We start from the raw sequence: 21,090 nt of genomic DNA, 5'->3' as shown, positions 1-21,090 counted from the left end.
AGTAACAACAAGTCTCACAATGGAGATGTTACTGGTGCCCGCTTGAGCAAACTGATGAACAATGGGAGGACAGTGCTACAGTGCTACTTACAATGGAGAAAAAAACTACTAAGGTTGGTTAAGAATAATAGAAAGTGTTATTCAGAAGTACTGAACTTGTTTGAATGTAATGAAAATCTTCTAAATATTCTTTTAATATTATCTTGTTAGTGGAAAAAAAATCTAACGATAGGGTTCAGTGACACAGTGGGGAGAGAATACAGATTTTTGAAGTATGAGGCCCTGTGCTTCATCTGAGCTCGAGCGGGCCCAGTAACGTCTCCATTGGAGACTTTATTGTTACTGTGTCTGGCTTCATCTGAGCATTAAAAATAAATAAAAAAATAAAATAAAAAACTCAGAAACTCAATAAAGTTTATGACACTTGTTTTAAAAGTCAGTCCTATTTGTTACAACTTTTGACTTTTCCTTTTATTTATAATAAATAAATAACTTATTTATTTCCTTTTCTGTACTATAGGGCTAGAGCGATAGCACAGCGGTAGGGCGTTTGCCTTGCACACAGCCAACATGGCCGACCCGAGTTTGATTCCTCCGCCCCTCTCGGAGAGCCCGGCAAGCTACCGAGAGTATCTCGCCCGCACGGCAGAGCCTGGCAAGCTCCCCGTGACATATTCGATATGCCAGACACAGTAACAACAAAGTCTCCAATGGAGACGTTACTGGGCCCGCTCGAGCAAATCGATGATCAATGGGAGGGCCTTTACCTTTACCTCTGTACTATAGATGAACAGTGCTCACTGACATTAACATTCTGCTACAAATTCAGACAGTAATTTTCACTTCATGGCACCTAGCCGCCAACCATCTTAAACATTAATTAATTAAGAAGGAAGCATTTATCCTAAATTAGGGCAATCAGATTTGAGTAAGGCAAAGATGGGTGCCTTTTGTCTCTGCACACAGCATTTTGGAATTTGAAACTTGTTGTGATCTAATTATCATATTTGTTAAAACACAGGGAATACATTACTTGAATTATTAAAAGACTGATTTCTGAGTAAAGTTGCAGAGCATTAATAAAAATCTTCTGGATTAAAGTCTTTCCTTGCTTTGTAATCAATGATTATGTCAGGTTTATCTATATTTTACAGTTAAATTATAAAAGATTTAAGTTGGTTTAACAAGAACTGTTTATAAGGCCTTATTTAAGAATTGGATATCACCATGTTCTGATTACTAGCATCACCATTTACTTCATTATGTGGACAAACATGGTCACATTTTTATTAAAAATATTTAAATTTTATTATTTTTTCAGCCACACCTGGCAGTATTCAGGGATTACTCCTGGCTCTGTACTCAGGAATCATTCCTTGCAGTGCTTGGGGCACCATATGGGATACTGGGAATCAAACCTGGATAGGCCACATGTGAGACAAGCACTTTACCTACTATACTATCTTTCTGGCTCCTGAAAGTATATTAATGTTAATTCAATATATTAAAATTTAATTCTCACTGGATATAACATAGCTGCATTACTGCAAGTGTCTTCATTTATAACCAAACTGGGAGCCCTTAATCTCTAGCTTAGTTTACTGGATTAATTTAAATAGGTAATTTAAGAGCACAGGAAGATTTCTCTATACCTAGTGGTTACTGCAATAGATTATAAAAAGACAATTTCTTTACACTATTTCTTACCATAAGCTTTATTTTATGCTTAAATATCCAAAGTTATGTCAGAAAGGATACATATGTCAATTCCATTTTTTAATTTTATTTATATTTCCCAGGATCCTTTATTATGAGTAATTTTTTAATTTAATTTTTTTTGTGGTACATCATTTATGATAGCATAAATATTTATGCCTTAGAACTTCTAACACCCTGCACATATTGAGCTCACATACAAAATAAGCTGATACCTCAATAAACAGTAAAAATCAGGAGCTTGAGAGATAGCACAGCTGGTAGGGCGTTTGCCTTGCACGCGACCGACCCAGGTTTGACTCCCACCATCCCATATGGTCCCCTGAGCACTTCCAAGTAACTCCTGAGTGCAGAGCCAGGAGTAACCCCTGTGCATCGCCAGGTGTGACCCAAAAAGAAAAAAAAAATCAGCTTTCTCCTTCCTTAAGGGACTCAATTTACTTTGCTACAACAATGTAAGATTCTTAGTACAGAGCAGCAATTTTTCAAACAGTTCTCCTGGAAGTTATTTCAAAGCTTTTCCTGGCCTTTTTTCCTTACTCAGAGAAGGAATTTAATTTTCTTTTTAAATTCAGTTTTGTCTTCCTTCTCCAAACAAGGGATCCCAGGTTTTATACGCTTTTTATCTTATTTTAGAAGTTCGAGCTTTTATTTTTAAAGATTTATTGGGCTGTTTTTAGGGCTTATTCTTGACTCTGTGCTCAAGGAGAACTCCTGGAGGTGCTGAGGGACCAACTGGTACCAGAGAGTGAGCTCAGGTTGATCAAATGCATTGCAACCACCTACTCACTGTACCATCTCTTCTGGAGTTTTTTTTTTAAATCTTATATGGAGCTTTAAATCTTATTTTTTTTAAACAAAGAATTCCATAGCAAACAAAAACAAAACAAAACTGCAAATCATTTAAAACTGGCGATGTAAGACTTTCTATTGTAAGGGTCACTTACATATTGCTGTTTCCTATGAGTAATAGAGACTAAGTGAAAAATTGGGGATGGAGGTGAAAAAAAAGCTGAAGAAAGAAAAGATATTGCTATGGAATATTAAAAATTATCATCCTATCAGGTTTGAATAAGCAATGATCCTAAGTGCTTGAGTAGATTAAAAGGTATGACTAGAACAAAAATTTATTTTCAAGAGCTCTATGTAAATATCAGTATTACTTCACTACTTGATAGATTCTACTTTGTTTCTACTTTATAACAGCAACAGTAACAGCAACACCAAGGACAATTACTTTCAACAAAGCCAGTGATACTGTCACTATCATTATTCTATACCTTTATTTTCGTTTATGGAAGCAATATGAAAATCATATCCATATAGAATTTAGAAGAAAATTAAGTTAATCAATGCATAAAAGAAAACAAATATTATTCTCAACTGCCTTTTCAATAACTCACAAGTTCCAGAAAAGAAATATCAGCATGTAAAACTTTCCAATTACTGGTAATTCTGGTGGTTGGTTCTATTAAACATCCTTCCCAGGGTGTTTTGACAAAATATTTCATTCTTATAATGAGTCCCAAAATAACTGGAAAACAAACTAAGACATCTCCTGAATAAGAATTCAGCTAGAAAAATCTCTGGATAACTCAGACTATTCAAAATTAGATTTATTTTTCAGATACAAAAAGCTTTTATTTCCAGTTCCAATAGACAGGTTTATTTTTCATTTGTTACACAAAGAAAAGGTTTATTTTTATAGTAATTTATTTGATAGGGCAGACATAGGAACAAGGAAAAATGTGAGCAATAATCTAGAGGTGGGGAAGGTACATCATTTACTGAAAAGGAAACAGTGGAATTGATATCTTATGGCAGAATATGATACAGATGAATAGTTAACATATTCAAATAATGATACTTTCTTAATAAAGATAAAGCAGGCACTTCTGGAATTATTCTCTGCAACTCCTCAATACCTACCTGCTACATGAAAAAAGCAGAATTGCATCTTAATGAAAAGTGACTTCAGAAGTTTCAGAAATACATTAAGCATAGTCTGCGTTAATGAATGCGATGGAATACATTACCGGAAACCAAATAATGGCAAAGACTGCCTTCTGTGAAAGATCTCAGCTTGAATTCCAATTTAGACATGACTTCAGGTGTAATTTAACTCTTTAAATCTTACTGTGCCCATACACAAATAGGTATGGATAACTTCAAGGCTGTGGGGAAGGTTATAAATAGAGTATAAAGTATCCAGTACAATGCATGTAGTAAATGGTTAGTAAAGGTAATGGAAATAAAGTCTTTAACTAATATTTTGATAAACAGGGGAATTTCAAGCCATAGGAAAGTTTTAATAACTCTAGTAAACATGAAAAATATGCAATTGTATGGTGTAATAAAAAAAAACTTTTGGGGGGATTTTATGGTCATACCCTGTAGATGTACTCAGGGTTTGTTCTTGACTTTGCTCAGGAGTGACCCCTGGCTATCCCTAAAGGACCACAGTGCTGGGATTTGAATGTGGGTTGACTGTACGCAAGGCAAAACCCCTACCCACTATACTATACTATTTTCTCTGCCAAGTGCGTAAGAAATTTTAAGTGTAAGACTCTTGACTCATAGTTTAGCTGACTCATAGTTTAACTGAAAAACTTGACGGCTGGTTTATAGTAAATAGTCTCAGGCAGTGATTGTTTTTCTAGCTCTTCCTTTGGAGAAACATTAGATCAGCAATTATCAACAGCCTACCAGCTATGGCCACAAATGTCTCCATCCTATTAATCAAAACAAATCCTTAGCAAACTAACTTTTATGATATTTTTTCAATCCTTAATATTCTCTGAGGCACATAGTTCAAAACCCCCTGCCATATTTTATACCAAAGCCTGTCAAAATTTTCTTTTTTTTTTTAATCTCAAGATACCTCTTACAACCTTTAAAATTGACATTTTTCCACTCTAGAAAAGCCTATGTTCTTTCCTAAACACCTATTCATCCATGCTCTCTGCACCTCTCCCTCTCCTTCTTTCTCCCTCTCCTTCTCTCTGTCCTCAATTCTCTTTCAGTGAAACTACTGCTTCAAAACAAACCCAAACCAAAAAACCTTTAAATTTCTTTCTCAACTTCCAATTGGTAATAAAGTTACCAAAATGATTAATTTTCCTAACAAACTGTGTGTATCATCTCATTCTACTGCTCTAAAGCCCTCTTCTCCCCGCCACTGTCTCTCTATTATCCTCTATAGTTTCTGAAAATGAGATATCTTGACTACCTGTAGCAGAATCACCCACTGAGTTAAGGTTCAATGACCCAAATCCAACCAAGTGAAATGATCCAGCAATGTGATCCAGCATTTCACAAGCTTACCACTTGGATCTCGTGTACATAGTAGTTTAGAAAATACTGATTTTAAGTAAACATCACCACTAATAAGATGAATAATTAACATATTAAAAGCTCAAAGTGGGCCAAACACAATTCTAGGTATATAAGAATAAATGACTGAATTCTTTTAATTTTAGGTAGGTAGATTCATGTGTCTATCAGCATGAACAAGGCAGAAGGAAGATTAAGTAATTTTTCCTGGGTTACAGAGATAGGAAGTAATGAAATAAGGTCTAGTCCAAGCTATCTGCATCAAGAGCTCATATTCTTAAAGATACAAAGACTTCTTCTGTATGTCATTCAAGGATACCGAGTCTCAAAAACTTCATCTTTACAGAATGAATTTATTTTTCAAAGTGTTGTAGCATCTTGAATCTAGCTAGGTCCCCATAGTTTGACTGAAGTCATCTGAAACACTGAATGAACTGAGATATGTAAAGAAGGCTTTTATACTGTTGCTTACACAAAAGAGAAAAAACTTGTGAATGTAGAAGACCACAGCTCCAGCACCATATCTATCCTCTTTTTTTCTGTGACAGTGTCATCTTCCAGCTAGTAGGAGAGTTCCAATCCTTCCATTGAGACAGAACCACCTCCAAGAAAAGCAACATGTCCTATGTTCTTTTTCATGGAAATAAGAAAAACATCTCCAAACCCCACTCAACTAACTTTCCTTCATACCTTAATGCTCAAGATAAACTATGGGGCCATGGGCCAGAGAGACACTCAATGGGCGAGAGTGTATACTTTGGTGTAAGAGTTACCAGGTCTGATGTTGCAGCATCAAATGGTCCACAGGACTGCTGAAAGTAACACCCTATTATGGAGCCAGGAGTAATTCATGAGCCAGGTATGGTCCCCAAGTGAAAAAAAAAATCCACCACACCTTCTGTTTGCTACTCCACTATCCCAGGAAAGGCTAGACTTTGGATGACATCATTGGACCTATTTTGAATGGAAGAGCTAGGAATGGTAGGCAGAGCCCCTCCCGCTCAAGTGTGTCCAAACATATTCTATCTATACCCCACCTGGGTCCTGTTATGGGCCCACACCACAGGTCTTGAAGCATGTGGTTGCGTAGGCAGCTGCATAACAGATATACTCAACAAATTACATGCTGCTCACAGTTATTTTTCATGTTATTCTGTGAGAACAGGTGAAGACAGAGAGCAACCTCTAGCTCTATCCCTCAGTACCTTTTAGGAGGATTAACTAAAAAAATTCACCCCCAACACAGCAAGAATACTAGAAAACCAAGGAAAAAACACATAGAACATCACTAAGCTCAAAGAGTGAAACAGTATACCAAAGATATAAGTAACAATAATTAACCCTCAGACAGTGTAATCATAGTCACACAATGATGAGATGTTCAATGAGTTCAAAGAAGTGATGACAGCACAGGTAGTCAGCAAAGCACAGGAAAGTATGAGAGTCAAAATGAAAAAAATTATAGTCAGAGATAACAGAAATATCATGGTAGGTAGTATTAGAAAAACAAGATAATCTCTTAGCAGCACAATAACAGAAACTGAACAAAAGATGGAGGAGCTCCAAGATCTGAAGAAGAAAACTGCTAAGAAACAGCAGAAAGTGGAAAACAGTCTGAAAAGAAATGACAGGGTGCCAGAGAACTATAGGATGAGTTCAAGAGGAACAATATAAGAATCACTGGAGTTCCTGAAGAATAGGAAGAGAAGTGTGATGAAGAAATAAAAGTTAAAGAAATCACCAATAAGAACTTCCCAGACTTGAGGATTACAGGCACCAAGATCCAAGAGGCCTGATAGGTCCCAGTGAAAACAGACCAAATTAGGAAAACTCAAAAACACATTACATTCAAAATGGCAAAAATAGAGACATAATATTGAAAGCAGCAAGATCAAAAAAGGGAACTTACATACAAAGGAGAGCCAATAAAACATATATAGCAGATCTATCAAATGAGATGCTATAAGCCAGAAGAACATGGAAGGACAGAGTACCAAAAGCACTCTAGCACTGTCCTCCCATTGTTCATTGATTTGCTTGAGCAGGCACCAGTAATGTCTCCATTGCGAGTCTTGTTATTACTATTTTTGGCATATTGAATTATTGAATACACCACGGGGAGCTTGCTAGGCTCTGCCATTGGGGGGGGGGGTACTCTTGGTAGCTTGCTGGGCTCTCAGAGAGGGACGGAGGAATTGAACATGGGTCAGCTGCGTGCAAGGCAAACACCCTACCTGCTGTGCTATGGTTCCAGCCCAGAGTACAAAAAAAAAAAAAAAAAAAAAGAAGGAAAAATCAACGAAACGAACACCTTACTAAGAATACTCTACTCAGCTAGATTATAATTTAGATTTGAAGGAACTGTACAGAGCTTCAAAAACAGGCAATACAATAGCTTGGGGAATTCACAGACTTAAAACCAGTTTTACAAGAAGTGCTAAAGGAGCTCCTTTAGTGCTTTTTAAGGAGAGGAGAAACTTCCCATAATGTGGCATTGAGTCTGGGACTCACTAATAGTGCATATAGTTGTTTTCTACTAGGTTAAGAAAAATTAAAAACAATAATTGATCACCATAAATTGACTATTATTGATTTTCTGATATTTCTATTTGACATTATTTTAAGTTTTTTTTTTAATTTGGATGAAGTAATATGAGATAAATGTTATATGCCTGTCAAAGGGGCAAAATGAAAAGCTTCATTTTTGACAGCGAAGGTATGATTACACAAAAAGATCCAAGTACAAAGTAAAATTTAATACAATGTATTTTACATGCCAGAGTAGAAAACAGGTATATAAGTGAGAATAATGTAAGTAAAGTAAAGTAAAGTAAGTAAAGGCCCTCCCGTTGATCATCGATTTGCTCGAGTGGGCCCAGTAACGTTTCCATTGGAGACTTTGTTATTACTGTGTTTGGCATATCAAATACATCACGGGGAGCTTGCCAGGCTCTGCCGTGCAGATACTCTCGGTAGCTTGCCGGGCTCTCCGAGAGCGGAGGAGGAATCGAACTCCGGTCGGCCATGTTGGCTGCGTGCAAGGCAAACGCCCTACCGCTGTGCTATTGTATACTGTCTTAAATAATTTCATATTGTATTCAATGAGCGATAGCACAGTGGTAGGGCGTTTGCCTTGCACGCAGCCAACATGGCTGACCCGAGTTCGATTCCTCCGCCCCACTCGGAGAGCCCGGCAAGCTACCGAGAGTATCTCGCCCGCATGGCAGAGCCTGGCAAGCTACCTGTGATGTATTCGATATGTCAAACACAGTAACAACAAGTCTCCTGATGGAGACATTACTGGGCCCGCTCGAGCAAATCGATGAATAACAGGAGGACCGTGATTCAATGATCTATTTTTTATTTACATAGGTTAAAATCAAATAGAAATAAAAATCCACAAAGTCAAATGACTTTTTTGCATAGGTTTAACAAATTACTAGGCAGAGTGAATGTCAGGGTTGGCTATTATCAATTGGAATTTATTTTTCTACATTTGTTCATAATTTATCTGTCCAGAATATTTCTCTTTGCGGATAGGGTGTCTGCATTGCACTCAGCTGATAGGGCCGATCCGAGTTGAATTCCTCTGCCCCTCTCGAGAGCCCAGCAAGCTACCAAGAGTATCTTGCTTGCACAGCAAAGCCTGGCAAGCTCCCTGTGAGGTATTCAATATTCCAAACACAGTAAGAAACAAGTCTCACAATGGAGACGTTACTGGGCCCACTCGAGCAAATTGATGAACGGGAGGACAGTGCTACATGACCATTTCTTTCATGGTCTTCATTTCTTTGAACTTAGCCTTATTTCTCAAGCCTCACTTTTATGTATCTCTTCTTTCCTATGTGTTCTCCTACTTTTAACTAATATATCAAACATGTTTGGAAGGTCAGGAACAAGCCACATACTCTACTAAAATCTTAAAGATATAATAGTAAGCAAGGGAGACATATTCTCTTCTTCCTGGAGCTTACACCTGTAGCTTACACAAGATATATTGACAAACTATACATTTATAAGCTATAGGAAGTTGTGACAGGACCTTGTATGAAGGCCTAAGAAAGTTCTTAAGTTGAATAAAGAAAATAGAGGGAGAATGAGAGTGAGAGATCAAGACATGCAGGATCTTTGATCCTAGACAAGGAGCTTAGCCTTCTTCAGACATTATGAGAATTCAGCTGTATCACTGTATCACTGGCATCCTGTTGTTCACTGATTTGCTCAAGTGGGTGACAGTAACACCTCCATTTGTCCTAGCCCTGAGATTTTAGCAGCCTCTCTTTACTCGTCTTTCCCAATGGTGCCTTATTGGAGGCTCTTTCAGGGCCAGGGGAATGAGACCCATTATTGTTACTGTTTTTGGCATATCGAATATACCATGAGGAGCTTGCCAGGCTCTGCCATGCAGGCAGGATAATCTTGGTAGCTTGCCAAGTTTTCTGAGAGGGAGAACTAGACTATGAGGAGTCACACAGCCACGTTTGCGGCAGCGCACTTCCAAGAGCTTTGTTTTATAGTCTCTGGATCTTGGCCATTGACAGGATTGCATGGCGCCGGGGGCAGTTTGTGGGCATGATTGCCTAGCTACTGGAAAATGGGGAATCTGGATGGAGGAGGTCCAGTCCCGATCCAAGCAGGCCTGGAGATCTCAGCCCCAGGTCCTGCACGCTGGGTTCCTCTGCTGGTTCCTTCATGCGTGAGGCTTGTCCACGCATGTGGAGAGTGGCCTTGAGCATGGCTGTGGCTGGGAAATTCAACAAATATATATATATATAAATCCCACTTAAACTTTATAATGATCACTTAGGCTACTCTGTGGAGACTGGAGGGGGTCAGGAGACGAGCATCCCTGGCTATGCTCTGGGCTTACTCCTGAATCAGCATTCACAGATCTCTCCTGACAGGGCTTGGAACATATGGGGTACTGGGAATTGAAGCCCCGTGGGCGACATTCAAGGCCAGTGTCCTATCTACTATACCATCTTTCCAGTTCCTAGTTGCTTATTTTTCAGTTTTTGTTAGATGCTTACATATCCTGAACCGGAAGTAATTATTTATCTTCAAGTGGTCCCCAGAAAGTCTGGGGATCTCTTCAGTCTATTTTCAGCCAGCTGAGCTGGTGGTTCAGTAAGAGGGCCTGAGGATGTAGTATGGTGCCTTGAAGAACACCCTGGCTGTGCTCAGTAGGCCTCCAGGCTACACCATATACAATCAACACTCAAAATTCTCCCGATGCCTCTTGTACTATTCAAAAAACCAGTAAGGAGACGTGTTAACTGAATCTAGACAAAATAAGCCTCCCCTGAGTATTATGAACTAATGGGAGGTGTGGAGATTCTCTTTTCAGCATTTCACTTCTAAGGCATGGTCTGGTCCTCTGTACCAGGTTCAATGAACAACCCTGTACCAAGGTCAATGAACAACTAATCTCAAGATTCAGGATAGGATGTGGGATTTATTTCTAAATAACCACTGATAATATTCATGAGTTAGTATTGATGATGACATTTTTAAGAGTAATAAAAACTTTATGCTGGCCAAATGTAAATACCTATATTCCAGTTCAAGGTATGTATTTTGAGTATCCAATACTTATTACAAAGAATGATTTAGAAAGAAACACATTGGCATTTAAGAATCATATAGATTCTCACTTATAAAAAGGTTATCTTATATATTATTCATTACCAAATAATGAAAAGCAATTATGGGTAGAATAAGATCAATAACTAAGCTGGCAATATATATATACATACTTATAAAAGATAAACAATTGTTATCATTAAAACAAAATAATTGCTGAAATATATATTCCCATATTAAATCCCAAGAAAGGTTTAATTTATAATGATAAAACATAATGAAACCTCAAGACTATCTTCACATCCTCACTATTAATATTTTGGTTCTTATACCCTCATTAAGATATTTCAACTCCTACTCTGTATAATGCACTATGTCTAATGTTAGAGGATATAATCGTAACAAATACCTATGTACACTTTATTACTTAATTTTTTGGGGGGGGGAGTTAACACCACTGGTGCTCAAAGAAAATTTCAGGCTCATGCTCAGGAGTTGTGTCCAATAGTGGTTGAGATCAGTGAACCCAGGTTTCCTGCTTGCAAAACCTGAGCTGCAGCCCTTTTAGCCATACACTCAGTCCATCTACCTGTACATTAAAGGGAGACAATTTAAATTAACTAAAAAAAGAATTACAGTATATTCATACAATAGAATATCAAGTGGTTTATTTTAATCATAAGGGTATGAAAACGACTTAATTTTAACAAAATTTTTATGAAATTACAAACATTAGGAAAGATGAAACATGATATCTCATTTCTGATGCTGAGACTGCAGACTATTTTCTTCTTATTTAGGAGGGGAGAAAACTTTCCTAATATCCAAATTCTCTATCAGGACACTTATTTTTCCTTTCAAACTCAAAGGAAAAATTTTTGTTTCCAATATGACTGACTTTTTGTTAATTAATGTCTTACGAATAAAAAATACAAATAAATGAATGGGGCCAGGGAAATGGGCTGGACTGCATGCTTTCCATGCAGGAGACTTGGACTAAATCCCAAACACCTCAAGGTATTATTAACACCACTGGCAAAAATCCCAAGCACTGAGTTGGTAGTAGTTTCTGAGTAGCAGTAGCAGTGGTACACCCAATAGGTATACCACTGGGTATGGTATACCTCCACACCTCCACACCCCCACAAGAAACAAAACTAAAATACACATGAGATAGATGTTGACCTCCTGAGATTAAATTTAGAAGAAAATTTATGCTAACATAAACTATAATTTAGGTTAAAAAACTAAATTCTGTGCTATATCAATGCCACTTACACTAATGTTTCATTATGGACTTTCTCCCTCCTTCCAAATGCCTAAAAGTCTTTTGTTCATATACCACTTCATATACATACTGAAATTCTGCAGCATACTGTTAAGTAGTCATTTTGTAAGTATCCAAGTGAGTCTGACTACTGATTTCAAAACCTCTTAACTGAGCAATTTCTTAATTCCTCTTAGAAAATTATTGGGACCATCCAATTCAAAAAAGGAGAGTAGGTATGCAAGAGGAGCAGATGAATCAGTAACATTCATATATGTCATAGCCTATTTATTAATATCAGACATAGGCTATATTAAGCACAAAGAGTGTAATATTTAAAAAACAGAAAAACAGGTATATTTTTTATGACGACAGAACTCAAGCCTACCTTGGGTTTTTGTCTCTTTAGTCAATGCAAAACAAAGTAGTGGGAATGATCCCCACAAACAAAACAAAAATGAGGCACTGTCCTGTGTCATGTCATGTCTTACCTGGCTTCCATTCCAGGTACTGTCATACTGAACCTAAAGGCAATCTCTTAAGATAAATTATTGCCTCATGTTGGTTACCCATCACTATACCAGAAAGATCACAATTAGTGTGAATGAGTGGTATCCTTCTCAACATGTGAAGCATCTACCTACCCAGAGGCAGTAAACTTTATGTATGAGAAGTACATTTGAAAAGTGATATTTGTGAAAAAGATAATCAGGAAGATGAGAACAGGTGCTAACATCCTCACTGCCAAGGAACTATTAGCTCTGTTAAAGTAATTTACAAAGTAACAGCATGACTTAAATACTGCTAAATCTGTCACTTAAAGAGTCATTACTGCTCTAATTGTGGCTTTAGAACTTCTCGCTCCTGCCCCTGTTCTAAATATTCAAGGAATCTGTCTATATGTTAACATGAAAGATCTATAATAATAGTTATATTAACACCTCCAGAAAATTGTTTTTAATAAAATACCTAATTTAAGATCTACTTTTCAACAAACAAAACTTTTTCAGCTATCATCTTCCTGGACAATTTTGCTATATCTTCTATGTATTTTTTCAAGTAATTCACACAAATGTATTTGCATCATAGACAGACGTTACAGGGAATAGATACCATGAAAAAAAATACATGAGAAAGCAGCATTGCTCAAAGTGTGGTATTCAGATTCACACAAAATTAAATTCTCTTGGGTTTGAGCTGGACAATGAACAAATTTGATAAGGAACTGAGTCACTAAACTGACAACAGCCAAATTAGAAGTTCATGAAAAACACAAAAGCAAAACATTTGAGTTCTGCATCACTACACAAAATTACCAGCAAAGAAAAAATGCAATGTATGGTTCAATTCAGGTTTTAAAATTGCACTTTAAATTGTGAGACAAGCAAGTCCCCAAAACAGCTAAATTCAAGATAGAGTATAATTAAGTACCACATGTGATAAAACATGTTATATCACCATTGCTAAGGACGTAGAGTCAAGAAGGAAACATCAAGTGAGAGAAACTGATTTAAAAACAATCAGTTTTGCAAGAATCTAAACAAAAAATACCTGGGTAAAAATTAGGCTTTATAAAACTTAGTGGCAATATTTCATCATCTATTTAGTGAATGTTGGGGTGATACCTGGCAGTGTTCAAGGTGCTGGGGATCTGGGAGTGCATAGCATTCAGAGCAAGTGTCATCACTCCTGTGCCAACTCCTCTGCCACCTCTCTGGCCACAATACTGCAAATAGTGTGGCGATGTTTTAAAGAGATTAGCTGTTAATTAATATGTTAACAATTACCAGATCATAAGATGCTAGATACCTAGAGGAAGGTAGTAGCAAAGGAGATAAAAGGAAATGGGTGATTGGAATAAACTCTGAACTAAGAATTCACAGAACTTTGTGTCTGAGTAAATGCATAATATGAGATATTTCTGAGAAAGAAGTTCTGGGGAGACACTAAGGTAGAGAAACACAAAAATCTGAGCAAAAAAGATGATTGATTATTAAGTGTAGAATAGCCAATCACCATATGAAGAGCAAAAGGCTGAGAGTAAGTAAATGCTGAAAGGAACTTAAAGAATTGTCAACTTAGCATTAAAGACAGTGTTTGTCTGAGGTTTTGTGTGTGTGAGGCCCTGGGTTCAATTCTCAGAAACACACACAAACATACACACACACAAGAAGTCAAGAAGAAAGTGAATAGATAAAGATGAAGAAAATGTACTGAATCATGAAAATGATGGCAAAAAACAGTTCAAGAAAAACATGAGTCCTTCATTATGAAAAATACACAAGAAATTTCAAGGATAATAAGAGCTTCAAAAAATTTTTTTCTGTAAGATTGTGGATAACTGTAAGTCAGTATGATCACAAATACTGTTTTTAAAAATGTATGAAAAGTGAGAAATGACAGATATAAGGTTCTGAAGAGGTGAGAGGTGTCATTTTAAATATGTAGTTTTCAAATTATATTATCTATTTAACCATGCAATCTATTAACAATTTAAGTCAGTTGACAAAACTGGTATATGCTACTTCCTATAGTAATCCCTTGGGAATCTGTTATGACAGTTAAGTATTTCTTATATCTAATTATTTGGCTTTCACCTAAAGTTTAAAATGAAGAAAAAATGAAAAAAAGTACACAAAATCTCTCTGATTTCTCCCAGAAGATCTGTGGTGTTACTTGTTGTCCTCTGCTACAAAACTTTTGTCATGGAAAGAAGGAAAGGGAAGAGGGAGAAAAGGAAAAGAAAAGAAAAGGGTGAGAGAAAAGGGGGGAGGGAGAGGTGGGAGAGGGAGAGAAAGAAGAGGAGTGGGGCAGAGAGAGGGAGAGAGAGGGAAAGAGAGAGAGAAGAAAATATAATTAGGGAGCAATAAGGGAGAGTGATTTTGACAAATCACCCCTTCTCAACTATTCACAAGGCATCACACGAAGAAAATGCTTACCCTAAAGAATATCCTTCTATGAGTTCCATCTCATGACTTATAGTTGAGGTGGGATAGTGGGCAGGGAAGAGGAGTGATGGACATGGGTAAGGTCAACAACCCAGGTTGCAATCCTGGTGCTCCTTATGGTCCCTTCAGCCTCATTGGGGCTGACTCCTAGGCCCAGGCCAGGAGTAAACCATGGGTGCTGCTGGGTGTGGCCAAAAACAAAATCCTTCATAGCATCAGTGCTAATGGGTAAAGTATATGGAGATACTCCTGAGATCCCTTAAATTGGACCTGTTTCATGCACTTCTTTTTTTCTTCAAATTAAAAATGTATCTTTATTTCAACTTTATAATTCAACTTTATATCTTTATTTCATCTTTATAATTAACTATCAATTTTTTTTTGCAACTTGCTTTTTATTTTTAATGAATTACATGAGATACAGTTACAGACTTGGGTTGGAGCACTCAGGAGTTTGCCTTGCACAAGGCCGGCCGGCTGGCTGACCCGGGTTCGATTCCTCTGCCCCTCTCGGAGAGCCCAGCAATCTACTGAGAGTATCTCGCCCACGTGGCAAAGCCTAGCAAGCTCCCTGTGATGCCAAAAACAGTAACAAAAAGTTTCCCAAAGGAAACATTACTGCTACCTGCTCTAGCAAATTGATGAACAATGGGAGGACAGTGCTACAGTTACAGATTTACAAGCTTTCCTGATTATGTTTCAGTCATACAGTCATACAATACCAATCCCTCCACCATTGCCCATTCTCAACCACCAATGTTCCCAGTATCCTTCCTGGCAGCCCCCTTCTCTCCCTGCCCTTCACCTCTGTGACAGGCATCTCTCTCTCTCTCTCTCTCTCTCTCTCTCTCTCTCTCTCTTTCATTCTTGGGTATTTGCAATACAGGTAATAAGCAGCCATCATGTTTGGTTCATATCTACTTTCAGCACGCATCTCCCATATCAAGGGAGCCCTCTAACCATCATTTACTTAGTGGTCCCTTCTCTATCCTAGCTGCCCTTTCCCCTCAGTATACACTCTTAAGGGCAGTTCTGAATAACAAAATACACTCTCTGGAAATACTAGTATTACATATACTGCAAAACTATTAAGTAAATAGCAGGAGAACTGAACCTTGACTATTTTGGTACCCCCAAATATTATGTAGCTATCACTAAAAATCAATTTCCCATGAAAAACATTTCTTAAATTCTCTTTGCCTTTTAGGTTAGGACCAAACCAGATGTTACTATTTAACATGTTATCCAACTTTTGTGGGAAAAAGGTAGCAGAGGAAGAAATAGCATTAATAGTAATATAATAATAATAATGCCCATAAAAAGTGTAGAAAATACAGAAAAGATGGGAGTTAAGCTGTCCAGAAGTAACTTCTTATTGTTTTGGCAAATTTTCCATAGACATATTTCATTTTTTAAATAATTTTACTTATGTAACAGCTTCCTTTCCTTCCCTTACCACAGTAACATATTACTATATTTCCATGTATGTTTAATATATTTAACATTTTAGTGGCAAATTATTCATTTAATAAATATCACTGTTCTTACTGAAAAGCTTTACTAAGCTCTCACTACTGAATATTTAGGGTAGTTAAGTACATAAAATGCTAATGCCAGCTTTGAACAAATATCTTTGAGCATAAAGTATATCAGGGGATATATAACAACAGAAATAAACTCCCTTGTATATATTTATATCATGCCACAGAGATCTTATAATAGAATTAAGTACTTACGTACTTCCAAGTAGAAATAATAAAAATTCTGAATATGAGAAATCAAAAATGAACTGTAAACCTCCAGAGAAAGCATAATGAACAAGTTCAATTTCACAGAGAAAAGAAACCATGAAATTTCAGTAATGACTGAAATGGAGTAAGAAAAATCATGATTTAGGAAAAATGAAAAAATCCTTTGAGATAATCAGACTCTACTTAGAAACGGAGATAACAGGAAAATGGGTATACCAAATAGTGAGGGGGGGGGGCAGTGTTAATTAAAGAAACAATAGTCAAGAACTTTCCAAACCTGAGGAAAGAATTAATCATAGAAATGTGTTGAGTGTCCTATAGTCAAAATGCACACTACCCCCTACATCTAAGTCAACTGAAAATATGTATGAAAACCACAGCTGGTAACCACAACCCCTAGTGAACATGTGTGCAAGCACCCCAACCAAAGGAATACCCCCACCCCCTCCCCGGAAGCACAATGGCCAAGAATGCAAGCATGTAAGCCCTATGTGTGTGTTACCCTCCTACCTCTAAAAAAAGTAGCGAGGGAAGAGAAAGGAAAAAAATTAAATGTAAAAGTATTAAGGGCTGCAAAGGAAAATACATAATTTACAATGGCTATGAGGTTATTATCAATTTTCTCAGAGGAAATGATTAGAAACTATAAGAGGGGAATGACATACTCAGGATTCTAAGAGAATAAAAAATACCAGCCAAGAATAATCTGAAACATACTGCAAAATTATGATACATAAAGGTTTCCTGAAATAAAGGCTAATGGAGTATACTATCATCAGGCCTACAAGTTTTTCAGAGAAAAAAAAGGAAAAGGGCACACACACCATATTCTTGGGATATCCCTACAATACAACACTGAGTGAACTATCTCTCCTTTACAGTAACTAGCCTGGATTAGCCTATGCTCTTCTTTAAGACACAAATTTCCTTTAAGACACAAACTTTCTCTCTCTGGAGAATTCCACTGGTCCTTAGGATTAGTATTATTCCTCAATTAAATTATTATACTAAAGACAAAGGAAAAAGAACATAAAACTTTGAGTATGGTGATAAATAGTAGTACGTAAGCAGAAACAAGAATAAAACGAGACAACAAAACATCAAAGAGGAGGAAAAACAGAACAGAATATGAATAAAACAAAAATCTGGAACAGAGAGACACAGGAGAATAACTTGAAGAAACTAAGAAAATGACCAGGAAATGCCATTCAAGGAAAAAGCAAAGATAAATTTATGGGGAAAAAAAAACACCAGGGAGACAGAACAAGTAGAAAACAATTATGAACCACAGTACTTAAATGTTATTAAAAAAAAAAAATAAGTGCCGGTCATGGAGGCAGGATGGTTGGTGGAAGGGAAATAGGGCGAACTGGTGAAAGGAGATGGACACTAATGAAGCGACTGGTGTTGGAACACCGAATGTCTGAAACACAATCATGAACAACTTCACAATTCATGGTAAAAGGTAAAGGCCCTCCCGTTGATCGTCGATTTGCTCGAGCGGGCCCAGTAACGTCTCCATTGGAGACTTTGTTGTTACTGTGTTTGGCATATCGAATACGCCACAGGTAGCTTGCCGAGCTCTCCGAGAGGGGCAGAGGAATTGAACTCGGGTCGGCCATGTTGGCTGCTTGTAAGGCGAACGCCCTACCACAATTCATGGTAGCTTAACAAAATTTTAAAAAAAGGAAAAAGAAAACAAACTAATGTTAGCAACTAAAGTCACAAACATTAATCACTGTCACTGTCCTCCCATTGTTCATCGATTTGCTCGAGCGGGCCCAGTAACGTCTCCATTGTGACAATTGTTACTGTGTTTGGCATACTGAATATGTCACGGGGAGCTTGCCAGGCTTTGTCATGCAGGTGAGATACTCTCGGTAGCTTGCCTGGCTCTCCGAGAGGGGCGGAGGAATTAAACTCGGGTCAGCCATATTGGCTGCTTGCAGGCAAATGCCTTATCCGCTGTGCTATCACTCCAACCCATATACATCAATACTCCTCTCTAAACATAAATCATATTAGTCCACCAGTCAAAAGATACAGAAGAGCTGACTAGATTCAAAAAGCAGGATTCTGGGCCGAGGTGATAGTGGGTAGGGTGCTTGCCTAACATGTAACTAGGGTGGATTCCTTGCATCGCATATCGTTCCCCTTCTCCCCACCAGGAGTGATACCTGACTACAGGTGAGAAAGAACTTCTGAGCACTGCTGGATGCTGTCCCCAAATAAAAATAAACAAAAAGCAAGCAGGATCCACCTATATAATACATATAAAAACTTTTATCAGTTATTAAAACAAATAGATTCACAGTGAAAGGCTAATGTAAGTATTTTAAAGAAATAACAAAAAATGGGAGAACTGGGGCTGGAGCAATAGCACAGCGGGTAGAGCATTTGCCTTGCACGCGGCCAACCCAGGTTCGGTTCCCAGCATCCTATATGGTCCCCTGAGCACCGCGAGGGGTGATTCCTGAGTGCAGAGCCAGGAGTAACCTCTGTGCATCACTGGGTGTGACCCAAAAAGAAAAAAAAAGAGAACTACTATACTAGACTTAAAAAGCTGTGGAGGGGCCAGAGCTTTTTAGCAGGCAGGAACCCCCTGAGTTCCACCAGCACTGATTCCTTGAGCACAAAGCAAGGTGTAAGTCCTTAGCACAGCTGGGTATGGCCCCAAAACAAGAAAATGGGTGGGGGGGGGGAATCTGTGGTATAAAGACTAACAAACTATTAACAAAGACAGAGTAATGCTTTCTGAGAGAACATAGAGAAAAATTAAAGTATTATTTTAATATTCAAATGAAATTTTATTTAAATAAAGAAGTAAAAGGCAATTACCTTTTATTATATAAGTGATGTTATCTCTTACACAGAACTGATTATTTTGTAAAACAAAAATTATTCTGTTAAACATTCACTGCCATTGTCACTGTCCTCATTCATCCTTTTGTTCGAGTGGGCCCAGTAATGTCTCCATTTTGAGACTTGTTACTGTGTTTGGCATATCGAATATGTCACGAGTAGCTTGCCAGGCTGTGCCATGAGGGCGAGATACTGTCGGTAGCTTGCCAGGCTCTCCGAGAGGGGTGGAGGAATGAAACCCGGCTCAGCCAGACTGGCTGCATTCAAGGCAAATGCCCTACCGCTGTGCTATCGCCCCAACCCAGGCAAAAAAAAATTCTCCTTTTGTGATCTACCCATTTTCTAAATCACCTCTGTAATCCCTCCAGGCTGTTTTATCTACATTAGTGATACTGTAGTATCAAATGTTTAAAAGGTACTATATATACTTACTATCCTGATGCTTTCACATTTATTTCTACCACGTTACGGATTTAAACAAATTTATACCTAATTACACTAGGAATTAGAAAAAACTGATGCAAAGGAGAAGCAAGTCAAAAGATTTAGATGTCCAGATTAAATTGTTTTCCAGGTAATTTATACTACACTTGATCTTAGCCAAAAGGCATAGAAGCGATTTTCCAGGTAATTTATATCCATTTTCTGACAAATAAAATATCTAACGCAAGCCAATATTAACAACTTTCCTTTGAAAATATTAGCATAAAAAGATAAGCTTTATTCTTTACATAGCAAAAGATGTCTATTTTGATCTCCAGATCAGAAATACATGTAATATTGAGCATTAGCAATTATTTTCCAAAAATACATGAAAAGCATTGATTTTCAGTCCGTTTCTAAATGGCCGTGCATCATTAAAAACAGAAATATAAGCAGAGTAGTACAGTTTTTTTTTCATTCTACAAGGAAAAATGTGCTAATATATGTTTCTCTGGGCTAGGGACTCCTTTGAATCTTTGGTTAATAATGCCACTTGGTCCTTCGACAAAAATTAAACAAAGTGAAATATATACAGAAACACATATAGAAGAAGATTTACACTTCAAAGTTTCCTAATGCCCACCAGGCATACTAAAAAGTTCAAATTAAACCATAGTGGAGAAATAGCTCAAATGGCTAAACACAGGTCTTGGATGTATTAGGTGAGTTTGAGCTGTTAGCCATTATACCAGTTTGTTCCAAATCAAACCTACATCTTTCTAACTTCTAACAAAAGTGAGGGGAAAAGTGACAAATTAGTTTTAGATAAGAGCTCTATGAAGTAGAACAGGGATATGACACTTGGTGCCCACTTGCATATACTCTTCTTCCATTTCATTCTAAAAGTCAGAGGGCCTCTTATGAGAAAACCAAAGAATATACCATTTGAATGACTACCTCTGGGTATTATCTGTAGCATGTGAAAAAAAAAAGAATCTTAGAAACATGTAGGAAACATCTGAGAAAATTCAGGAAGCAAAGAGCCCATGAATTAATTTTTCAAAATTAATTTTTTTTAAATTAAAAGACAGTATGGTTATTTTAAAGATCCGGAATGGGCTTTCCAGCCTTGTTAGACTTTGACTTTATAAAGAAGCTTTGCCCAGAGATAAGTGAATTAAAAAGAATACTCTGTAGTACAGTTTAG

General features: G+C 37.3%; 1 protein-coding gene and 1 pseudogene across 1 annotated transcript in view; both read right to left on the bottom strand.

Moving 5' to 3' along the window:
• LOC130037726 (ubiquitin-conjugating enzyme E2 E2) overlaps positions 1-21,090 on the bottom strand; it is a 363,445-nt gene that overhangs the window by 132,449 nt on the left and 209,906 nt on the right. The gene's annotated exons all lie outside the window — the stretch shown is intronic.
• LOC130038011 (uncharacterized) lies at positions 20,000-20,080 on the bottom strand (annotated as a pseudogene).

This window comes from Sorex fumeus, unplaced genomic scaffold, assembly GCF_029834395.1.
Source record: "Sorex fumeus unplaced genomic scaffold, SorFum_2.1 ptg000072l, whole genome shotgun sequence".
Classification (NCBI taxonomy): Eukaryota; Metazoa; Chordata; class Mammalia; order Eulipotyphla; family Soricidae; genus Sorex; species Sorex fumeus.
Note: the sequence above shows the minus strand (reverse complement) of the source record. Positions and strands in the feature narration are given on the sequence as shown.